This window comes from Lolium perenne, chromosome 7 (assembly GCF_019359855.2).
Source record: "Lolium perenne isolate Kyuss_39 chromosome 7, Kyuss_2.0, whole genome shotgun sequence".
NCBI classification, from domain to species: Eukaryota; Viridiplantae; Streptophyta; class Magnoliopsida; order Poales; family Poaceae; genus Lolium; species Lolium perenne.
Genome location: NC_067250.2, coordinates 240,889,144 through 240,910,476, shown reverse-complemented (window position 1 = coordinate 240,910,476; position 21,333 = coordinate 240,889,144). Strand labels below are relative to the sequence as shown.

Genomic DNA, 21,333 nt, shown 5'->3' with positions numbered 1-21,333 from the left:
GCCGTTAAAATGCTAACTGCTAGTTTTCTGAGAAGTTAGCCTTGTTAACAGTTGTTTTCAACCGTCGGAAAAACTAACCCAGGCCCCTATCTTCGATAACTACTTTCAAGATCAACTGAAGCATCTCTACTACGCCAAGAAAGCAGAAGCCCATACCTTCAAGAGTGACTGCACCTCTGCAAGAAGACATACTAACTTGGTCTAACCTCAGAGCATAATCGCGCTAACCTCGAGGATATCTTTTTAAAACTACCCTCTAACACACTGTCTAACAAGCTGAGAGAGCAATAGCGTCAAAGCAAAGCTACATCACATGGTTCATCTGGTCCTCATCAAGTGAAGCTCCTGAAGATACCTCAAGACTCAAGGTTAGGTGTAATTTACCCGCTCACTTCTTATCTGGTATAAGTCAGCCCCGACTCTCAAGCTGAAGATTGTCTTCGACGCCCTCTGTTGCGGCTTCATATGGATACCAACCATGCATTTCTTCAACTTACTAACTCACCGCGCGTCCCATATGGTTGAGTTAACACCGTGAGTGCCTCTTGAAGTTGTGGTCTGCACGTCGCCCCCGAAGATCCTTCAGCTGAACAAGGAAGACCGATGACTTCTTCAGAAGCCCCAGACAGAACTACAAGGCAGAAGCTCTGAGTTTTCCGAGAACCAGATGAAAAATCTTAAGGGTGGAAGACTTCGTCTTCCACTAAAATCAAGCTAACTCTAAAAAGGTTTTCAGCCCTGCTCAAGCACCGTTGGGTGCACTAAGCCTCCCACAGTCTTGAACCTCCGCCAGGATCGTGAAGAAGCTACAGATCCAACACCTGCATGGAGTAGTCAACCCTTCACGAAGCTTTCCCTCGGAAGAAATCTAACATGTCTCTCAGAAGCCGAAGTTGCGACCCTCTCAACAACGGCACGCCGACAGAAGAATGGAGTCTAACTTTCGTTAAGCTTTACAACCCCTCCAGTTCTACGCTCAGTAATCTCGGGACGAGATTATTTTAAGGGTGGAAGATCTGTAACACCCCAACTTTTGCAACCTTGATTAGTTGTCCATATTTCAAAAATCAGGGGGAACAAAAACTTTTTCTTTAGACTAATTAAGACGAATTGCCTTGATCTGTCTCATTAAGATGAATTTCTTTGATCTGTTGGTAGATGTATTATCTTGTTTTGCTTGTTGAGTTTTGTCTTTAGTTACCTCAAAGAACAACACCTCTAGTGGTTAAACAAGCAACTCACCAAATAAAACACATGTGTGGCTTAGGAAGAATTATTTTCCTTCTTACTACATCAAACCTCTCTCCTGATGACAACATGAGTGTGCCACCTTGATTTTTCTCCTTGTGGTGCAACCTAGCTCAATCATCCTTAATTCAAAACTTGGGATCATCTTCCCCTAGCTACATCCCTCTCTTATACCCACTCATCCTTGTTGATTTTGAGGCCATGTCGACCATCTGTGTTGACAGGCTTAAATGTCCAGACTTTGGCAATTGATCTCTAAGCACCCACAACTGTTATTGTTGACTTCAATGCATGGATCTCATCCATGCAACATCCTCTTCAACCTCCACATCCTGCATGTCTCAATCTATCCTTGCAACTCCTATATTCAACTTGATCTCATACCTTATCCAGTGTTTCTGCACTAGATCACTTTCTTTATTTTCACCTCTTGTTTTTATTCAAGTTAAATCTTCACAAAACCAAGAGTGGGAATGATGGGTACATTTTGTATCCACCATCTACCCTTGAGAACACTTCTCCCTAAAATAAGTTTTCTCTCTCAAAGGTCCTATTGATTTTTCCTTCTCTAGTTTTATCACAAAACTACTTCTAGTTTTATTAAATCTTTTCAAAATAATTCTTCAAAGAAAACAAGGAACTAAAATGGGTTTTGTTTTTCATCCCATTTCTACCAAGTACTGATTTCTAAAACATTACTCTCTGTTTTGTTTTGTTTTTAACAAAAGGCTTGTTTATGGTACCTATACCATTTCTTGTTTACTTTAAATTTGAGAAAAACTCTACTTTACTTGAGAAAGTTAGTAGAATATTTTGAACTCCTATGTTCCAACTAGTTTTCTCTCAACATCTTCAAAATTCCACTTGATTTCATTCCCAATTGTCTCTAGACAATTGAGGTGTGTCCCATACCCTTCAATTAAACTCTTTTTCAAATGGCAACTCTTGCACATCTTATGCACATCTCTGATCCACCACATTGTATCCCCTCCATCCCCCAATTTTTGATCAAATGGATGATCATTTGATACTTTCAAATCACTCCCTATTGACCTCTTATTTGAATAGCAACTTATGTTTCATCATATCCATCTCAATCCTCTATTCTTTTCTATTATCACATTGACCTCATGAATTGATGATTTATGTCACAATATTCATCCTTGTGAGTATTGGAATACTTAACTCACCATCCCATCTACCTTGACAGGCTCATGCATTGTTGCATGTGATCAATCCCAATCCTTCCAAAATTGAATTCAAATAAAAACTTCTAATCATCAAATATACCTTTGGGTCTATTTTTCATCTTTTGTTAGTCCCAACCATAGTGGTAACAATTATCCTTGGAGTACATGTCACCCTTCCCATTATTTCTATCTATATGTATCTACTTCTATTTTTATCATCATCAAAGTCACTCTTTGACATTTTCTCCTCAACATCATGCACATATCTATTCACATGGATGTTGTGCCTCTCCCTCACATTGTTCACTTGTATTTGGCAAGAATGGAGCCGGCCAATTATGTTGGCATGGCAAAAATTTCGGCCAGCCCCTTCCTCTTCTTTTCCTTCCTCCACAAGCTTTGCCTCCCAACTACCCCAATCACTAAATGGGCAGCCACCCACCTTGGCCAATCAAGTGAAGAGCTGCCACCACTCCCTCCCTCTATAAAACCTCATAGCCGGCCACCCCCTCCTCTCTTTGCTCTCATTTTTCACTCCCCACTCCTTCCTCCACTCCCTCACACTCCTCTCATACCTCTTACCCACGAGCTGCTGCTCCTCCCAAGCTCCATGGCCGGCCATGGCCATGGAAATCCACCTAGATGAAGCTCCCCTCCTCCCTCAAGCTTCCCCTCACCATGAGAGCCTCCCTCTCCTTCTTCTCCCCAACCCTAGATGGTTTTCTCTCCTCTTCTTCTTCCTCCCTTGCTAAGATTGGATCTTGATGCAGGTGCATGTTGGTCCAAGCATGGAGAAGCTTGAGCTATCCTCAGATCTGAAGTTCTTGAGCAAAGTTCGTCCAAAACCATGCAGTAATTTCTGTATCTTGCTGTTTCAGATTCTGGTACGAAATTGTAAAATCCGCCAAATCTTGTGTGCAGATCCAAATCGAGTGATTCAAAGTTCCGCAGATAGGTATTGAAAAGATCTACAACTTGGCGTTGGTCTCATACTCAAATTCGTTACGGATTTTGCAAGGTAAATAAAGTTCTGCAAACATGCAGAATCACTGTTTGTGAGATTTCTTCCGTTTTACGAAATCTTTTGAGCAAACTCAACTGTGGGAGAAAGCCCTCTTCAGTACCTTCATTTTGGCGGTGGTTTCACTTCGATTGACCTCCTGAAACCGAAATGGTTCACAGATCAATATCTGGTCAGATCTGACTTTGTCGAATTAAACCAGGAGCTTGGAAACGAATTTTTGAATGAAACCAATTGGGTAAGAACCACCTATTCAATACCTTTCAGATGCAGCAAGCCTCATATTTTTCTGATGTGTGTATGATTTTTGGTGAATTAAACTTATTCTGTGTGTTCTGCAGACATGGCTGTTAGCTTTTAATTCATCAAAAATCCATTTTTGAACCTAATTGAGTGATTCCACTTCTGTAGGATTACTGAATGTTTTCTTAATCATCTCCAACAAGTTTCAAACATTTATCTGTTGTGTAACACCAGTGAGAAAGCAAATGGTACAGACATGCAGTAAACTTGTCAATCCATTTGTGAGAGTTTCAGAAACAATTTGAACCCAAATCCAATTGGGTATGCATCTCTGTTTAATTACCTTTCAAATTCAAGTGGCCTCATATTTTTAGGATTTTTCTACGATTTATGGCTTACAGATCTTGTTTTCTGTACAGTCAGATTCAAAGAAATTCCTAAAATTGTAGGTTTAATATTTTTAGGTGATTCCAATTGGGTTAGTCTTGTATTAGTACTGGCTATCTAGGAAAAATATTATTAGTCTCTGTTCATACATATTTGTTGCTGTTAGTAAGGTATATGTGTGACATGCATTGTTGAAGCAAAACTTTTCGGTTTATTTAAAACCCTTGACCAACTCTTTTTAGTAGAGATGGGCAACCTTTGTTTTATGCTTGCAAAACCAAACCTCTACAACCTAACATTAGCTCTTTTGTTTTGCTTAAGTTTTCAAATGATGGGGTATATGGTTTGCTTCCTATTTGTTTTTGGTTGTAGTGTTATGGGAACAAATTAAGTTAGGAAAACTGTTTTCTACTTTTTCAAAAATGTTTGAAAATGCTTTGTGATTGTATTTGATGTCAAACTAATGCACTTGTCCTCTTTAGGATGTTATCTACCAGGGGATATTTCGTTTATACCATGGTGATACCCGAGAAAGGCAATTGCTAAGTTGTGATACTCTCATACCTTTACTAGGTAAATAAAATGGGTTCTCTTTTAGTTGCTTTGCAGTATCTATAAGTTCTTTGTATGTTAGCCCGTAGTAAGGTGGTTAGCTATTGCTTGTTGATTGTTGAATGTTGCATGCTTGTTATGATTGGTGCAATATGATTGATTGTGTTCCTTTTATATTTTCCGACGATAGATGCGAACGATTCCGGAGAAGAAGAAGAAGTGGTTCGGACAAGGATTTTATTTATATTGACGGGATTCTTATATTGATGAAGTTGAAGAAGTCCAGGGACAAATAAGCCAAGGCAAGCCATCTCTTGATCTCTGAATATTGAATCACATATTGTGGTTACTTTGTTATTATTATTGTCTCTCGATCTATCTTGTGTGATTTCTACTTTTGTTGTCGGAGCATGCTTACCGTGAGCATGTTTACTCTCTTTGGCACCTCGCCGACAAACCCCTTTTTGTGAATGGTGGTTGTCAACATCATGATCATGGTGTACCCTCTAAATGTGATGGGTATGCCCACTTACCTTGAGTGTGTCGACCTCTCGACACCCTTTTTGCACCCCTTAGTGGTATGATGGTTAGTATCATGCCCTTGTTATACCTTCTACCTTGTGATGCTATGCATACTTACTCCCAAGTGTGCCGAACCTCTTGTTGATGCTATACATACTTACTCCCAAGTATGTTGAACCCCTTGTTGTTGTTATGCATGCTTACCCCGAGCATGTATGCCCCCTTGACCACCTATTTTACCATCTTCTTAGTGGTATGATGATCAACATCATGACCCTTTGTTGAATCCTCCTACTTATGTTGTCCCCATGCGTGCTTATCCTAAGCATGTATGATCCCCTTGACACCTCAATTATCATCTCCTTAGAGGTATGACGTCTAGCATCATGCCATTGTTATATCTTAGCTCCTACATAAAACTTTAGGTTGGGAACCCCTCAAGGTTTACCTTGTTGTAAATGTTTATGAAAACCTTGGGTAAGATAACCTTACCCAAGTGTATGGTTTATGAAGGCAAAAAGGATCTTGTCAAAGATGTTTGAGAAAAGGAATATGTGTGTGACTTGGGTTTTGAGAAAAAAAACGACACATGGTTCTTTGTATTCGCCCGGAACAATTACACAGCGCAACCATAGCTACTCCAACGTGGGCACGGGGCTTAACTTGACGTTTGTTCTTCTTAGCATGAGGCACCGCACAACTATACAAGGGTACGGTTACCCCCGAGTCCGGGTTGTCGAGGTTGGGACAATAGTATAACGGGAGGCCTTCGGGGCTGACCCGTCCGGAAGACACTATGGGTCTCCTGGCTTGGCGGTGGAGCCACGCTCTAGAGGAGGTGAGCTGCCACGGTGCCGGGGAGGTACATACTCCATAGGGTAGGACCTCGTGTTAAGTCGAATGGGCGAAAGGTTATGTCCGGGTATCCGTCGTGGCATATGTCGTTATGCGGGGATGATGCCCACACGATAGGTATCCGGATAGTTGTGGTGAAAGTGTGCAAACTCTGCAGAGTCAAAACTATTCGAATAGCCGCGTCCGCGGTCATGGACGGTTGGGATGGCCGTTGGCGTAGCTGTGTCGAGTTTTGGTTTTGAAAATGATTTCCAAAGGAAATGTGTGTTGGAAGTACCGGAAGGGTACGGGAAAGATGGTGTGCCGACCATGTGGAGATGGTCGAGGAAAATGAAACAAAAGAGGGTGACCCTTCCTAGTGTTTCATGTAGAGGAACTCTGCTTTAACAAAGATATAGAGATGTCATAGGACTTTCTTAGTGTCCCCTTCAACTGTGATGTGGGATGCTATATCCACAAGAGAAACTGATTCTCTTTCACATGCTATATCCACAAGAGAAACTGATTCTCTTTCACATGCTATATCCACAAGAGAAACTGATTCTCTTTCACATGCTATATCCACAAGAGAAACTGATTCTCTTTCACATGCTATATCCACCAGAGAAACTATTCTTCCTCTCTTGTCTTCTTTAGTTAGAATTGTTATCACCTTCTTGATGGTTTGCGAGTACAATTCAAATGTACTCACGGCTTTGTCCCTGGCTATTTACTTGGCCAGACCTGGAGGACTTCGACAGATGAAGAAGGAGTTGACGACGTCTATGCGAGCTAGGAACGTCTTCCCAGTCAGTTGCCTGTAGGGTTATGGCAGATGACTTGGGTACTGCGCTGCTGAAGTGATGATGCTACTCTGATGTTTAGTTAGGCCCTTCGAGGCTATTATGTAAGTATTGGTCATGTGACCTCATTGTAATTTTCTTTTTCCGCTTTGTAATGGATGGTGTAATTTGATATCAGTTCGGTTATGTGTTCACGACACACTGATCATGGGATCGTGAACTGTATACATAACAGGGTATTTCGGACCGTTAGTCCGGGGTCCCCACACTATTGGGCAAGTCTACATGATGAAGATGATGCTGAAGATATTCAATGAGGAGCGAATAATCTGTTGCGATTAGCAACCAGGGCTAATGGTATTGGATCAACGAGCACGGCTAATGGAAATCCTCCGCCTTCCCCCCGCCTGCTAGGTAGTCGATCTGGTGATGTTGATAATGACATCCATATCGACAGAGAAGGATAGTGTTGTTAGTTCAGAAGTGGGAAAAATAGTAGTTGATTTTTGGCTCTAGCTCGTTTTGGTGCACCTGGTTCAGTTGATCATTGATGTTGTAATAAGACCTCTAGTTTTAATTGTCCCCGTTCAAACACTAGCAGTAGGCAGTGTTAGTTGTTTCTTTCGTTTGCATACCTGGGATGTTATTTGGAAGTCGTTTGTATTTCGTTGTCTCTTTTGGTAATGAAATTCGATCCCCTGACAGGTCGCTTCGAAAAAAACCATCTGATCCTTTTGATTGGTTGACGAAGTTGCCTATTCAGCATTGCTTCATATTGATCTTGTGTGGCTTGCCTCATCATGTGTTTGCTCTGCTATGTTTCCAACATGTAGTGTTTGCCTCACCTTTCCCTGTAGTCGTTAGATCTCGATCTTTCAATTGGAGATTAGGTATAACCGTGAATTTAATTGGATAGGATGAAGATAGGGATATTTCCCAATCCTGGCTAAAAGTATCCCCAATAATTCCTAGAAATACTAGTACCTAGTACCGAACAAGGCCTAAACATAGGACGTAAAACTGTGAACGATGATTGCATGTGTAAAAACTTATATGGGTTCTCCGGTATTAAAAAAAGATGAATATCAATGTGTACGCCTAAAACTGCTCATAGTGGGAGTAACATAGCTAGTAACATCACACATCTCAAGGCATTTTGGTGACATGACATGCTAATAAATAAAGAAAGAGAATGAGGTGGTAACTAGCTATGTTACCATAACATCACACACCTCAAGGCAAGATGAGTCTATAACATAATAAATGATACAATGCATGACACCACATATAAGTTACTACCCACTATGAAGGTAGTAACCTAGACTAGTAACATGACATATGTTACTAGTCTAAGTTACTCCCCACTATGACCAGCCTAAGTAGCATTGAGAGGAATACCCGACAGCTCATATTATTGGCATCGGTGGCAGCGAAATATGTAATACTAAAACAATCCAAGCAAGCAAATCAAGCTTTGATATGGCTGATTGCGCAGAGCCCATGACCATTATATTTTGTGTCCGAGCATGAATAGAGCTGGGGCTCAGTTTCCACGCAGCTAACTACTGTATTTTTTAAAGGAAGAAGACAGCGTGACTCGATTGTGCACAGATCGCACCTAACTAAGACTACCCACAATGGGAGTATCATAGGTAGTATCATGCATTCCATGCATGCAAAATGCTGATGTGGTATTGCAATTAAGGATGAGAGAGAGTGTACTAGTATCATAGGTAGATACCGTATCATAGCACATACTACTAGAAAAAAATAATATCAAGTAAATCTTGTACACATATTTGCATTGAGATTCTACAAAATAATTAATATATGGAGATTATGATACTAGTATATGATACCATGCATTGTGGAGATAGTAACATGTATCATACGTATGATACTTCTATATGATACTATGCATTGTGACTGGTCTAAGCTTAACACATATGCTCATCGTATAAAAGTATAAAACTTCGCCAAATGCAATTGCATCTAAAAACGTAGAGGTACCTAATTAAAGAATACCGTTTTAATCAGTTACCTGCAGGGACTCCTGTCCTGTCGATCCACTCTTTGGACAGACAGTACACTCCCTGACTCCCATGCGTCAACCACTCCAATATGAATCCATTCTTCAAGCCCAAGTTGCACTAATGCATGCATCGATCTGATCCACACCATCGTGCTCTGCATCGGTCTGATCTGCCGCTAACACTAGAGTCCAACACCTTAATCTGCCCACCGTCAGGCTTCAGCATGCAGATTAGTCAACCCATCCAGCTCGAGTTCAGGCGTCCAGCCAATTTCTCCATGGCGGTCGCCATATGCAAGCACGATCTAGCCGGAGACATACACTATATATACGTTCCCCTGTCTCGGTTACGTTCACATGAACCACTAGAACAGTCATCTCTTCTATCAGTACATCGCAAGTAGCCTAGTACTCATCCAACAAGAACTGTGTAGCTCGTTACCTATGGCCACCGCTGCAGCGAGGTGCCAGCTGCTCTTGGTAGCCGTTGCTTTGGCCACGCTGCTCGCCGGCGTTGCGGGTGTCCAGCTATCGTCGAGGTTCTACGACAGGAGATGCCCGAAGCTGCAGAGCATCGTGCGGTCAGCGGTGGCGCAGGCTGTGGCGACGGAGCCGCGGATGGGAGCGTCCATCCTCCGCCTGTTCTTCCACGACTGCTTCGTCAATGTGAGTAGTCCGACATTGGTGTCACCTAGCCAGCTGCAGTTCATTTATCTAAAGCACTGCTTTCTAACATTTTTACTGATGTCGGGATTAATGCAGGGCTGTGACGCGTCGATCTTGCTTGACGACACGGCGAGCTTCACCGGCGAGAAGAATGCCGGGCCGAACGCCAACTCGGTGCGCGGGTACGACGTCATCGACGCCATCAAGACCCAGGTTGAGGCGGCTTGCAGCGCCACCGTCTCCTGCGCCGACATCGTCGCCCTCGCCGCACGGGACAGCGTCAACCTGGTAATCTATCTATAGCTAGGGTTTACCAAGATCGATCCATGGATCATCTCGCAGACAGAAACACGTTATTGCTTGCATCGACCAAAGCTTATATCAGCGAGATGGTACAATGATGCAGCTTGGCGGGCCGACGTGGACGGTGCAGCTGGGCCGCCGCGACGCGCTGAACGCGAGCCAGAGCGCGGCCAACTCCAACCTCCCAGGACCAGGGTCCAGCCTCGACACCCTAATCACGATGTTCGGAAACAAGGGGCTCTCGCCGCGGGACATGACGGCGCTCTCCGGCGCGCACACGATCGGGCAGGCCCGGTGCACCACCTTCCGCGACCGCATCTACAGCGACGCCAATGTCAACGCCACGTTCGCGGCGCTCCGGCAGCAGACGTGCCCGCAGACCGGCGGCGACGGCACTCTCGCGCCCATCGACGTGACAACGCCGGACACGTTCGACACCGCTTACTACGAGAACCTGGCGAGCAGGCAGGGCCTGTTCCACTCGGACCAGGAGCTCTACAACGGCGGGTCGCAGGACGTGCTGGTGACTGGTGAGGATGTACAGGCGCAGACCTAGTACGTTCTTCGTCGACTTTGCCAAGGCGATGGTGAGGATGGGCAACCTCGTGCCGTCGGCAGACACGGCCACGGAGATCAGGTTGGACTGCAAGAAGATCAACTGAGGTCCCGGCCAGGAGGATGAATGTGTGGTGAAGACTGAAGTCCAGTCCTGTCCAACTCGCGAGGACATCTTCGATGTGAAATAGTCAAAAAGGCTGCTATTTACCTATATATATGGGTCAAGTAATCCCGTCACGTTTTCCATTTTGTTTTTGGCAATTGTAATGATGAATTAATCAAGAACATAATTCACAAAGATCGATCAGCTTTTTGGGATTACTGATAGAGGTAGCATCACAACAAAGCCCAGTTTCGCATCAGTAGCAGGCACCAAAATGCTTCATCTTTTCAATATTCTCACTCTTATTTTGGAAAGACAGTTGTCAAAATTTAGCAAAAATCTTGGTACATGTGATGTGAAATCTAAGAGAATACTAAATTAAGTATTAGCCAGAGGCAGTCCACGATCCCTCCGGAAGTGATCGATCAGCTGCTTGGAATGCTGGTGTTGATACTCTTGCCGATGTTGATTAACCATTTCAATCAGCTGCTGAAGTGATCGATCAGCTGCTTGGGATTACACCCAATTCAATTGCGAGGTGAGACTTGGGGGCATGCAGTACACAGTACACGTCAAAACGCTCTATCTGCTCGTTTTTATATCTGAATATAGGCAGACAGCCCTCAAAATGTAGCATCAAACTTGGTGCATGTGATCTGAAATCTAAGTTGGAGCCAGAAGGAAGTACTGCTAATCTAGTTGCAGCCAGAGGCAGTCCCCAATAATTCAGTGCAAGTTGCGACACACGGATCGAGCACGACATGCATCGTGGGCACGGGCGCACAGCCCCAAGCTCCAAACATGCGGCCACGGTGACACAGTGGCATGACAACGGCAAGGCCACTTGCGGAGCAGCGGGGAGTAGTGCCTGTTTGGGAGATGCTCGCCGCCTCCGGCCGTCACATGGGAGGGGGCCGGCCGCCGGCGGTCGCCCCTTCCTCGCCGTCACGAGGCGTCATGCCCTGCCGTGTCACTGCACATCCGCGTGTACCTGGAGAAAACACCGCGCAGGCCGGTGCAATGCGCGCTTATATCTGACTGCTGCTGCAGCCGGCAGGCATCCTATCTCTCTGTCTATCCTGAATCTGGGGTTAACAAGCTAAGCCGCCAAACGTGGGTTGAATGCTTGTTACAAAATGGCAAGTGGCGCCTCCGACAGACGGTGGCAGAGCAGATCCGGCCACATCTGCTTCTCTACGTCGTGGTCGTCACGGTGGGAATCTCTATGAGGATCCGGGAGACCGTGAGGACAAATCAGAGAACATATTTTGTAGTTATATCAACTTGGACGAACTTGTTACGTCCTCTCCTTGTTTGACACATAGGACGAATTTTGTAGACCTCTCAAGTCTCAAATGTACAAGCTTGCAACTCTGAGCCATGATAGGTAACTAAACCAGAATATCTGAACTGCAATAAAAATCTGCTAGAAGGTAATTATGCTATTCTGCTGAACAGAATGGAACATGCTTTATTAGCATTTTGTTTCGCCAAAATAAAAGCTACCACTGCAGATATCTCAAGAAGCACGCTTGCGGAAAAAGCAAAAAATGTAAGTCTATAGTCTGAACTATGATGACAAAGTATTCATTTACAAGCAGCTTGAGTTCTGCACGAGGCCAGTCACAGAAAGCATGTAAACGAATGGATTTGCTAGGAAGAAAACCATATCACACTTGACATGGCGCTGAAAAAACAAGGTCTCGCAAATTAATGCATGCTTGGCTTAGGGCATCTCTAACAGGCCAACCTATCGGATCCTAGCGTGTATGATTTGGTTCACGCGGACGGGCGGACAGGTCGCGCACGCTCCAGTGGGGACGGGCGATGGAAACAGATCGATCCGCTTGCCCCGATCCATCCGTTCACCAAATTTGGGGTATCGATGCGTCAGGGCGGATAGCAAGCGTGTCCTCCCATATCCACCCGCGTGCATCTAGGGCCCGCATGGAAGCGACCCAACAGCCTTCTACCTCTAGCCATCAATGGAATGCCACGGCTATGGGCCGAACACAAGCTACAAAGGAGAAGGAGGGGGGCCAGATGAAGCCCAGCAAGTTCCAAGCCCAAGAGAAAGGAGGCCAGCGTCGCCAACGACCTAGTTAGGCAGCACCTTGTCTGGAGAGAGGGGTATCAATAATCATTAGCGTGTTGCGATTGTAATCTTCTTTCCCTTTTGCTTCCTGCTTTTCCTCTCTATAACTCTAAACTGGCCCAGATCTCCGTATCTGAGGATGTATCCTACGAATTCAGGCTATTTGGTGTGTTGCCACTAGCAAGGATTGTAACATTTGGTATTAGTAGCCAGTCGCTCCAGCGGCTCGGTGAAATTGACCACCAAAATCTCCACCAAAAAAATTTCCCCACCAAATTCTGCATCAGATCTGGTTGGGAGGGCCAGTGGTGGCGAATTAGGTCAACGACGAGTAGGTTTGGGATCTTTCAGTAATTTCCCCGCTCATTCGTGTGACTTGCGGCACGTGGATGGATCAACTATTCTAAACCGCCGTGCTTTTAGTGGGCTCCATGTGAGCATCGTAAAGTCATGCCCTAGCAATTATGGTAAAAATAGGCCCACAAAGTTTCAAAGGCCCTAGCAGTCTATAACACACGTGCCTAGAGTTTCCGCATTGGATGACACAAATTATCATTCTACCCGCACGCATGACTAGGGCTAATCCAAACATATTTTTGATTTGAGGTTTGTTAAAATAATATATTTTACAATAAAATTTTATACTTATCTGTGTCTTTTTATCATTCCATGGTTTTAAGAGTGGAATTTTCTATTATATTGTTTCCGTAGTTAAAAATATTTGATGTTGCATGTAGTAATTATATTGTTCTTTTGTTATGCATTTGTAACGTATTTTACTAAAAAATATGTGTATGCTGAATTTTAATTGTGTGTTGTAAAATAGTTATCCTTGAATATTGAGTTTATGATGTAATATGTTTAATAGTACATATGTATAATTATGTGTATATGTAAGCGTGTGCGAGTTTATGCACATTTTTATATCTTTAAATATCATGGAAGATATTTCTAAAGAGCACATAATGACAAATATTTAGTAGTGTGGCTTCTAGTGTATGATTATGTAAGTACATTTTCGAAACTTTTATAACATATATTGAACTGCTAACTAATTGTTCTATTTTTTGGAGCTTCTACAAAGACATAGGCACTGCTAGATCGATGATGTATGGATGTTTAGTTTGTTATACTAGGAGAAAGCTTAATATGGTTGCCCATGAGCTTGTAAAAGCTGCTACCATTTCTGGTGCTTGTAATTTTTGGTTGGCAGACTTTCCGACTGTTCTGGCTGAACTCGTCCAGTGCGATGTTGTAAGCATTGTGCGTGATTAAATATATGAGCTTCTCCCCCTATAAAAAAACAAATGCGTCTTGCAAGTTAGATTTGGTTATATTCTGACAATATATGTGTTGAAATAGTTTTTGTGTTAAAATAGTATTAATTGTAATCATCACTCTTCAATTTTCGTTTGGATATATACCTTCATATTGTTTAATATGCCCGTTAGAGTTGTGCTTTGTATCATTGTATGTATGAAGTATCATGTACCAATTTATCTACTAGAAAATCATGAAGAAAGTAAAACATTGAAATCTAGTTATGAGATAAAAAAAAGGAGGCAAACTGAACATTGATATAGCTAATCATCCAATATGAACTAGCTACTATTTATAGCTATATTTGTCTTTTTTTTTGTTTCTAGAGTCATGTTTGAAATTAAAATTCCATTCTTGTAGCATGATTGATATATTTTACCTATTGGCGAGGATATTAAAAACCCAATAATAACCATGGACCTAGGATTTGGGGGTAACTTATGGATTACTGGTAGCGACTTCCGGCACCTTGGCTCGGGGCTTGTTTCCGCGGTTATTGACGGATCGTCATTGGGCTTCGTCGCCGCAGCCGAGCGTTTCCGGCTAAAGGTCTTCCGGCTCGTGGAAGGTCAAATAAGCAAGCCGAAAAACTTAAAAACCAGCACTTGCTTTTCTAACAAACGAAACATGCATATATAAGTTGAATGGATAGCAGGATAAGTTTTTTCCGCCCATGCAATTGTTTCGTCCTAGCTACTTAAGAATATTTAAGTTATTACAAACCCTCGATGGGGCCAAAATGACGCATTGTTTTTCCGCAGGACTAAGTTATTTACTTCTCCTTGATCGGAGAAGAGCGCGCTTCATCTTCGGCTTCTGTTTGATCATCCTCCGCTTCCTCAGCCGGAGAAGAGACAGCATCCTCATCATCATTAGCTTCATCTTCTTCTGTCGGAGAAGTGGCGCCACCCTTGGACTTGTCCTTCGAACTGGTCCAGGTATACTGGTCTTCGTCACCGGATCCGGCAGGGCTTGCTTCCGCTTCTCGCTCCATGACATATTCAGCTTCAAGGGCTTCGTCAGCAGGAAGCAACACATTGTCGAAGAATTCGTTGTGGCAAATGCGGCGCGCGATCCAGGTGTCATAGCCACTGCATGCATCTAGAAGTGCGTCTACATTTGTATTCGGAGGAACTCCGGCAGTGGTAACGTCAATATCTAGACCCGGAGCACGTGCCAAGCACATGGCCAGAGACCTTTGGGCGGCGCCCCTAGCAGACGAGGCTTGAAGGTCAACAACCAGCTCCGGGAGAAGATCCATCCTTTTGATCAGGTCACGGACGTCGCAGGTTCTGCTCTCCTTAATGTTCAGATTGTGGCAGATTTTCTGGCTCGTGGAGATCAGATCTTTACAAGCCGGATCAGATCTTCACGAGGGAACTGGTTGCGCCGGTCTTCTTCATAACCAAGAGGCTCTGCACAAAAATGATCGGAGCCAAATATCAGTTTGAGTTTAGCGGACTAGTTTGACTTCTGAGTTTCGGATTCTTACCCATGACATCGGCGTTGAGAAGGTCCCAGCATTGCTCCGCAGTAGTCATGTAGTTCCAGAGCCCATGGACCTCATTCTGAAGCTTTTGTAGTGTGTCGCTGTCAACCTTGCGCTTCATCGCAAAATCCGCCTCTTTCTGGAGGAGCTCAGTTTTCTTCTCCGCCAGATGCTTTTCTGCGCGCTCCCGCTTCTTGTCCGCCTCCGCGAGTTTGGTTTCAAGATCTTGATACGCGTAGCGCAGGCTCTCAAGCTCGGAGGATGCAGTGGCGAGGGAGGAAGATGCACCTATTGAAGATAATCATGATCAATTCAAAGTCGGAATTTGGAAATAATGGTAAGCTTGTTCGGAGACATACCTTGGGCTTCCGCCAGTTGCTTTTCCAATTCTGCAATTCTTTCCTTGCCCATCTGGATATCTTCCGCCTGGCTCAAGATGACACGGCGTTGCAGAGAGATGTTCTTGTTCAGTTCATAGTGCAGTGTCTGTTGCTCCTGTAAAAGTCAGAGTTCTGATCAGTTTCCGGAGGCATTCATATTTTGTTTGTAGATTCTTTCGAAGCATCATTGCCGGAAAGTTTCCGCCATGACGCTTGGGGGCTACCACGACACTTTAATTTTTTTTCAGTTGATATTACTCTTAAGTATTAAAGCACCAACTATTTCTAGTTTCCGCCTAGATACTTGGGGGCTACTGGGAATATCGAATTACCTTGTGCTTCATGAGGAGATGGTCTAAGAAGTCGGTGATTTCCTTCTTGTGGAGCTGAATCTCGGAAGACTCAGCATCAGCCTTACCCCAGGCATTGCTCATCATGGAGCTCAGCAGGTCCTGCTCCAGTTCCCATTTCTCCGCCTCCGTTAGCTTGTGGAAGAACTTATGTGAATAAGCCTTCGGAGTGGAGTACAGATTTGTTGGGTCCCCGAAGTTGGCCGGAAAGGTTATGGAATCATTAGCCGGAGCTTCAGCCTTATCTTGGGAATTCACTTCTTCCTTCTCCAGGGTCTTGTACTGAGGTCCCTCCGGAGCTGCTCGTCTCGCAGCGGATGAGCTTCCGCCTCCCTGAAAGTGCATGGAGCCCCCATGTGTGGTTTTGGTAATTAATGACAATCCCTATGGACTAATGTTTGCATTGAGTTATATTTGTAGGAGTTGTCCATAGGCAATGCTTGAACCATATGTTGGCTTCAAGGTTGTAATAAGAAGAAATTGATGAAGGATATCAAGTGTCAAGTATGTCTTGAAGATGAAGATGAAGTGAGCCCTCAAGTTATCTCAAGACATCAACATGATGAAGAATGAAGAAATGATGTGCAAGTTCAAGATGAGCCAACTCAAAGAGATCATATGCTTGAAGCTTGCCATCCATATGGTGTTCATGGATTTGAGAAGATGCGCCGAAGAAGAAGCTCTCCCATGGTGGATTATGGGGGAGCAATCTACAAGACTTCGTCAAGCAAGCACAATCAAGAAAGGCGTTCCATCTTGTTGCGGTCAAGACCATCATCATCAAGCTCAAGTGGAATGCGCAAGGTTAAGGTTTGCTCTTGATAGGGTTTCTTTCTCACCGGTCTCATGGTGTAGTTGGAGACCGGTTCTTAGTTTAGTTGCCGTACTATCAAGAGGGCTCTCGAGTGAGTAACTCGATCGTATCATTCGGAGAGAGCTCAAACCTTTGCATCCTTGCATCATCTTTCTTGGTTGTTATTTGGATCTTATCCATGTGATGTTTTAGAGCTTGTGCTTATTCTCATGACAAGCTCTAGTTCGTCGAAAACGGATTTCGCATAGATCACTTGTTGCGTTTTCGAGTTTGGTGATTTTCTCGGTTTCTCATCTTGAGGTGTTGCACCTCTAAAAATAATAGAAAATCACCCCCAGCTAGTTTCCATATTTTCACTTTTTGTTGGGTAGCTCTTGTCGTCCTCTTTCCAACAAAATTGGTTTCGTCTTAATCCGAGTTTCCAAACTCTAGATATTGTCTTTTGAAGTTTGTCTTCAATTTGTTTTAAAGAAAAAAGGAAAAGGAGAGAAGGGGCAGCCGCCGGAGGCACGGGCGGTACCACCGGCCTCACCATGGCCGGAGCCTCCGGGCTCGGTACCGCCCGCGGTACCGCTAAGGCGCCGAGTGCCTCTGTAAAGCTCCAGGGCTATGGGGAGGTTCGGCGGTACCCCGGCCGGTACCATGGCCGGAGGCTCCGGCCTCCCGCTCCCTGCCCGCAGCTCGCCTCCCCCGCTGCCTCCTGCCTTCTCTGGCCGGTAGTACCGGCCACCAAGGGCCGGTACTACCGTTCCCCTTCTTGCCCGCGCGCCCCAGGCCTCTCCTGGCCAGTGCTGCTCAACCATGGCCGGTAGTACCGGCCCTACCTGGCCGGTACCTCCGGCCTCCCCCTCCCACGCGTGCACCGGCCTCCAACGGGCAGATTTTGGGGTCTCCTTTTATGCCCCCTCTCTCTCTTGTTTTTAGAGCTTGCTCCTTCTTCTTCCTCCTCTCTATCAAGCCTCTCACCTCCATTGTTGATTGACTTTTTGTGAGCTTGAGATCTCTCTCCCCTTCCCATGATTCTTGCATCTATTTGAGAGAAAGATTGAGGGGATCTAGATCCACACTTTGACCAAACCAAATCATCTCTTTGTGAGTGAATCTTTGGGATCTAGATCTTGGGGAACTTTGTGTTCTTCTTTTGTTCTTCCTCTCTTATTCCCCCAATAGCTTTTGTAGCTTTGTTGGAATTTGAGAGAGAAGGACTTGAGCATCTTTGTGGTGTTCTTGCCATTGCATTTGGTGCATCGGTTTGAGTTCTCCACGGTGATTCGTGGTGGTGAAAGCAAGAAGGTTGTTACTCTTGGGTTCTTGGAACCCTAGACGGATTCTAGACCTTTGTGGTGATTTCTTGGGAGCCTCCAATTAAGTTGTGGATGTGTGCCCCAAGCTTTGTGTAAGGCCCGGTTTCCGCCTCGAAGGAAATCCCTTAGTGGAACCGTGACCTAGGCCTTTGTGGCGAGGGTCACCGGAGATTTAGGTGAGGCGCCTTCGTGGCGTTCGGTGTGTGGTGTGAGTACCGCATCTTGAGGTGAGGCCTTTGTGGCGTTGGTGTGCATCGAGCAACCACACCTCAAGGTGAGCCTCTTGTGGCGTTCGGGAGCACTAAGCAACCGCACCTCTCCACCGGAGATTAGCACTCGCAAGAGTGTGAACTCCGGGATAAATCATCGTCTCCCGCGTGCCTCGGTTATCTCTATACCCGAGCTCTTTACTTATGCACTTTACCTTGTGATAGCCATCGTGCTTGAAGTTATATATATCTTGCTATCACATACTTGCTTGTATTGCTTAGCATAAGTTGTTGGTGCACATAGATGAACAATAGTATATAGGCTTTGGGCTTGACAAAGTAAACGCTAGTTTTATTCCGCATTTGTTAAGCCCATCTCGTAAAAGTTTTTAAATCGCCTATTCACCCCCCCCCCCTCTAGGCGACATCCGTGTCCTTTCACTCCCATCTCGCAGCTCACAGGAATAATTTCCGGTGGAGCTTGGGCAGCTAGGTCGGGGGAGTGATGGGCTTCATGCGGAGGCGAGAGAGGAGTGGGGTGTGAGGTGTTGGGAGGTGTTGGCGTGATCGGAGGAACGACCGGAGACGCCTTCAGATACTTTGTTATTTTCTTCTGGGTGTTAACCCGAGAAGCTGGGGCTTTTTGATTCCTGCGACAAGCAAAGGAAAAATATAAGTAACAAATTTACACAGTAAAAAGTGAGATGTGCTCTCGGATATTTACGTGGCTCCAGGAATTAGAGGGCGTGATCATTTCCCTGTGTTTGCTAGTAGTTTGAGCCGTTCGCGCTCCGCCTTCTTCGAGTCGAGAGGGGTATCTTGGCCTTTTTGGCGGAGGCCTCGCCGCTGGCACCGGCCTCGGAGCCGAAAACCTTGGTGCGGGGACGCTTGGTGGTTCGGGGAGCAGCTTTCTTGGGAGCTTGCTCCTCCTGTTCATCATCATCCTCCGGATCCTCCTCCGCCATTTCGGCGCTGGTAGGTACTCAGAGCACAGTCCTAAAATCCTCCTCCGCCAAAGAATTGAGCTGGAGAGGAAAATACGAAGAAGTTAAAAAACCCTTCAAGGATGATAAGTTAAAATGTGGAGGTACGAATACGTACCGGAGGACACTGGTTTATTGGTCTTGATGTCTTCCACAATCTCCGGGACCGGTTGGCCCCGGGTTATCTTCACAAGCGTCTTGATCCTCCTTTTTAGAGAATCCGTAGGCAAATTGTCTCGGGTGACTCGGAGTTGATCTTCCACCTCGGTGTATTCACCGATTAATCGCGAGTTATACTTCAGTGGTTGGATCCGGCGAGAAAACCAACTGAGAGTCAAGTCAGTTCCAATTAGCCCATCGTGGACTAACCAGGAAATCCTCCGCGCCGCTTTATCCAGTTCCGGGTACTGAACGAGTGCGGGGACGAAGCTCCAGCTGTCTAACTCTTCCGGAGGCTTGTTGACAAACTTGAGAAGCCCTTCATGGACGCCTGGAACCTGGATGTTCTTTATATAGAACCATCTGGCGTTCCAGTGCCGGAAGGACTCGTGAGAGGAGTGAGGCGGATACATCCTTCCAGGGCGGAGCATGAAGGTCATGCTTCCGCAGTTCACCATCGCCTTGTCCCTCGTCTCCTTCTTGACGCGGAAAAAGAATTGCCACAGACGGATGTCGGGGCGAATTCCGAGATGCCCTTCGCGGAGCGTCACGAAGTTTGAGAGGAGGAGGTAGGAGTTCGGACATATATTGTGTGGTTGGAGGCCGTATGTGGTAAGGACAGAGAGCAAGAACTCGGAACATGGCAGTGACAGACCGCGCTTCACCTAGGCCTTCGTAAGGACGCGTTCGTCCGGATCCGGCTTGGGGGTGACAGATTCCTTCATGAAAATCCATTGTGGAGCGATCATGCCCTCGTTCTGCAGGTCTCTAAGCTCGGAGTCTTTGACTTCGCATGGCCACCACTGCCCCTTTTCACCTTCACGGTTCCGGGCCTTGGAACCCTTCTTCTGCTCTACTTCCTGCACTTTTACGGCCATTCTTGCTTGACCTTCGAGTTCTTCTCGGATTTCTTGGAGAGTTGGGATCCGGCCTAGTGCATTGCTGGAAGATGCGGAGAAAGGTTGAGCCAACCGGGTGTCGGAAATATGTGGTGGTAGGAAAGCTAATGGTTCCGGAAAACTTGGTTCTTTTGAGCTTGGTTCTGGACTATTCGGAGAACTACCAGTACATTTAGGTGAATTAGTGGACATGCTTCCGGCTGCATGCTTCTGGTGAAATGATCTGAGTAGCCGGAACTAAATTAAGCTAAACTATGTTTTCTTCTACGGGTCCGGCGAGCTTACCGGCAATGGTGTGGCGGTTCCCCGTTGCGCCGACGAGGCCGAGGTCGTCGGACTTGGCGCGTGGAGCTCCGGATGACCACGATTCGGCAGCGGGTGAGATTTCCCGTTCAACCGCGCGCAGCTCTGGTCGAAAACGGCACTGGAGCGGCAGCGGACGAAGCTTCCCGCGGAGGAGTTCGCCGGAGATGAGATCTACGGGGCGGCGCTGTCGCGAGGAAGAAGACGAAGTGGTGAATGCGGGTGAAAAGTGAAAACTTACCGAGCGTGGGAGGTATTTATAGACCCCGCGCGGAGATTCGTGAGCCGGATCCAACGGTGGGAACGGAACGGTCGCACCGTTGGATAGCCGCCACGTTTGTTAGGTTAAAAGCGGTAAAACGACGCAGTGGTGACCTAACTGTGCACCTCCAAAAATTCCGGCTGAAGATTCGCATCTCCGAAAATTTAGCGCGTGAAAAAGTTGTGCGCGACGTGGGCGTGAAATCTGCTAAGTTACCATTACAGAAGAACAAATGATTTCCGGTTGAATGAAGTCGGAAACAAGGAAGTTTTGGAAACTCTTCAAGATTCTCTTTGGATCCGAG

General features: G+C 45.5%; 1 long non-coding RNA gene and 1 pseudogene across 1 annotated transcript; both read left to right on the top strand.

Moving 5' to 3' along the window:
- Window positions 1-2,126: 2,126 nt before the first annotated feature.
- LOC127314087 (uncharacterized) lies at window positions 2,127-7,008 on the top strand. Its single transcript, XR_007859378.2, has 6 exons — window positions 2,127-3,271; window positions 3,360-3,456; window positions 3,621-3,697; window positions 4,572-4,662; window positions 4,832-4,943; window positions 6,740-7,008. It is a non-coding gene; the product is annotated as an uncharacterized lncRNA (long non-coding RNA).
- A 2,184-nt stretch (window positions 7,009-9,192) lies between these two features.
- On the top strand, window positions 9,193-10,680 carry LOC127314085 (peroxidase P7-like; annotated as a pseudogene).
- Window positions 10,681-21,333: the final 10,653 nt, after the last annotated feature.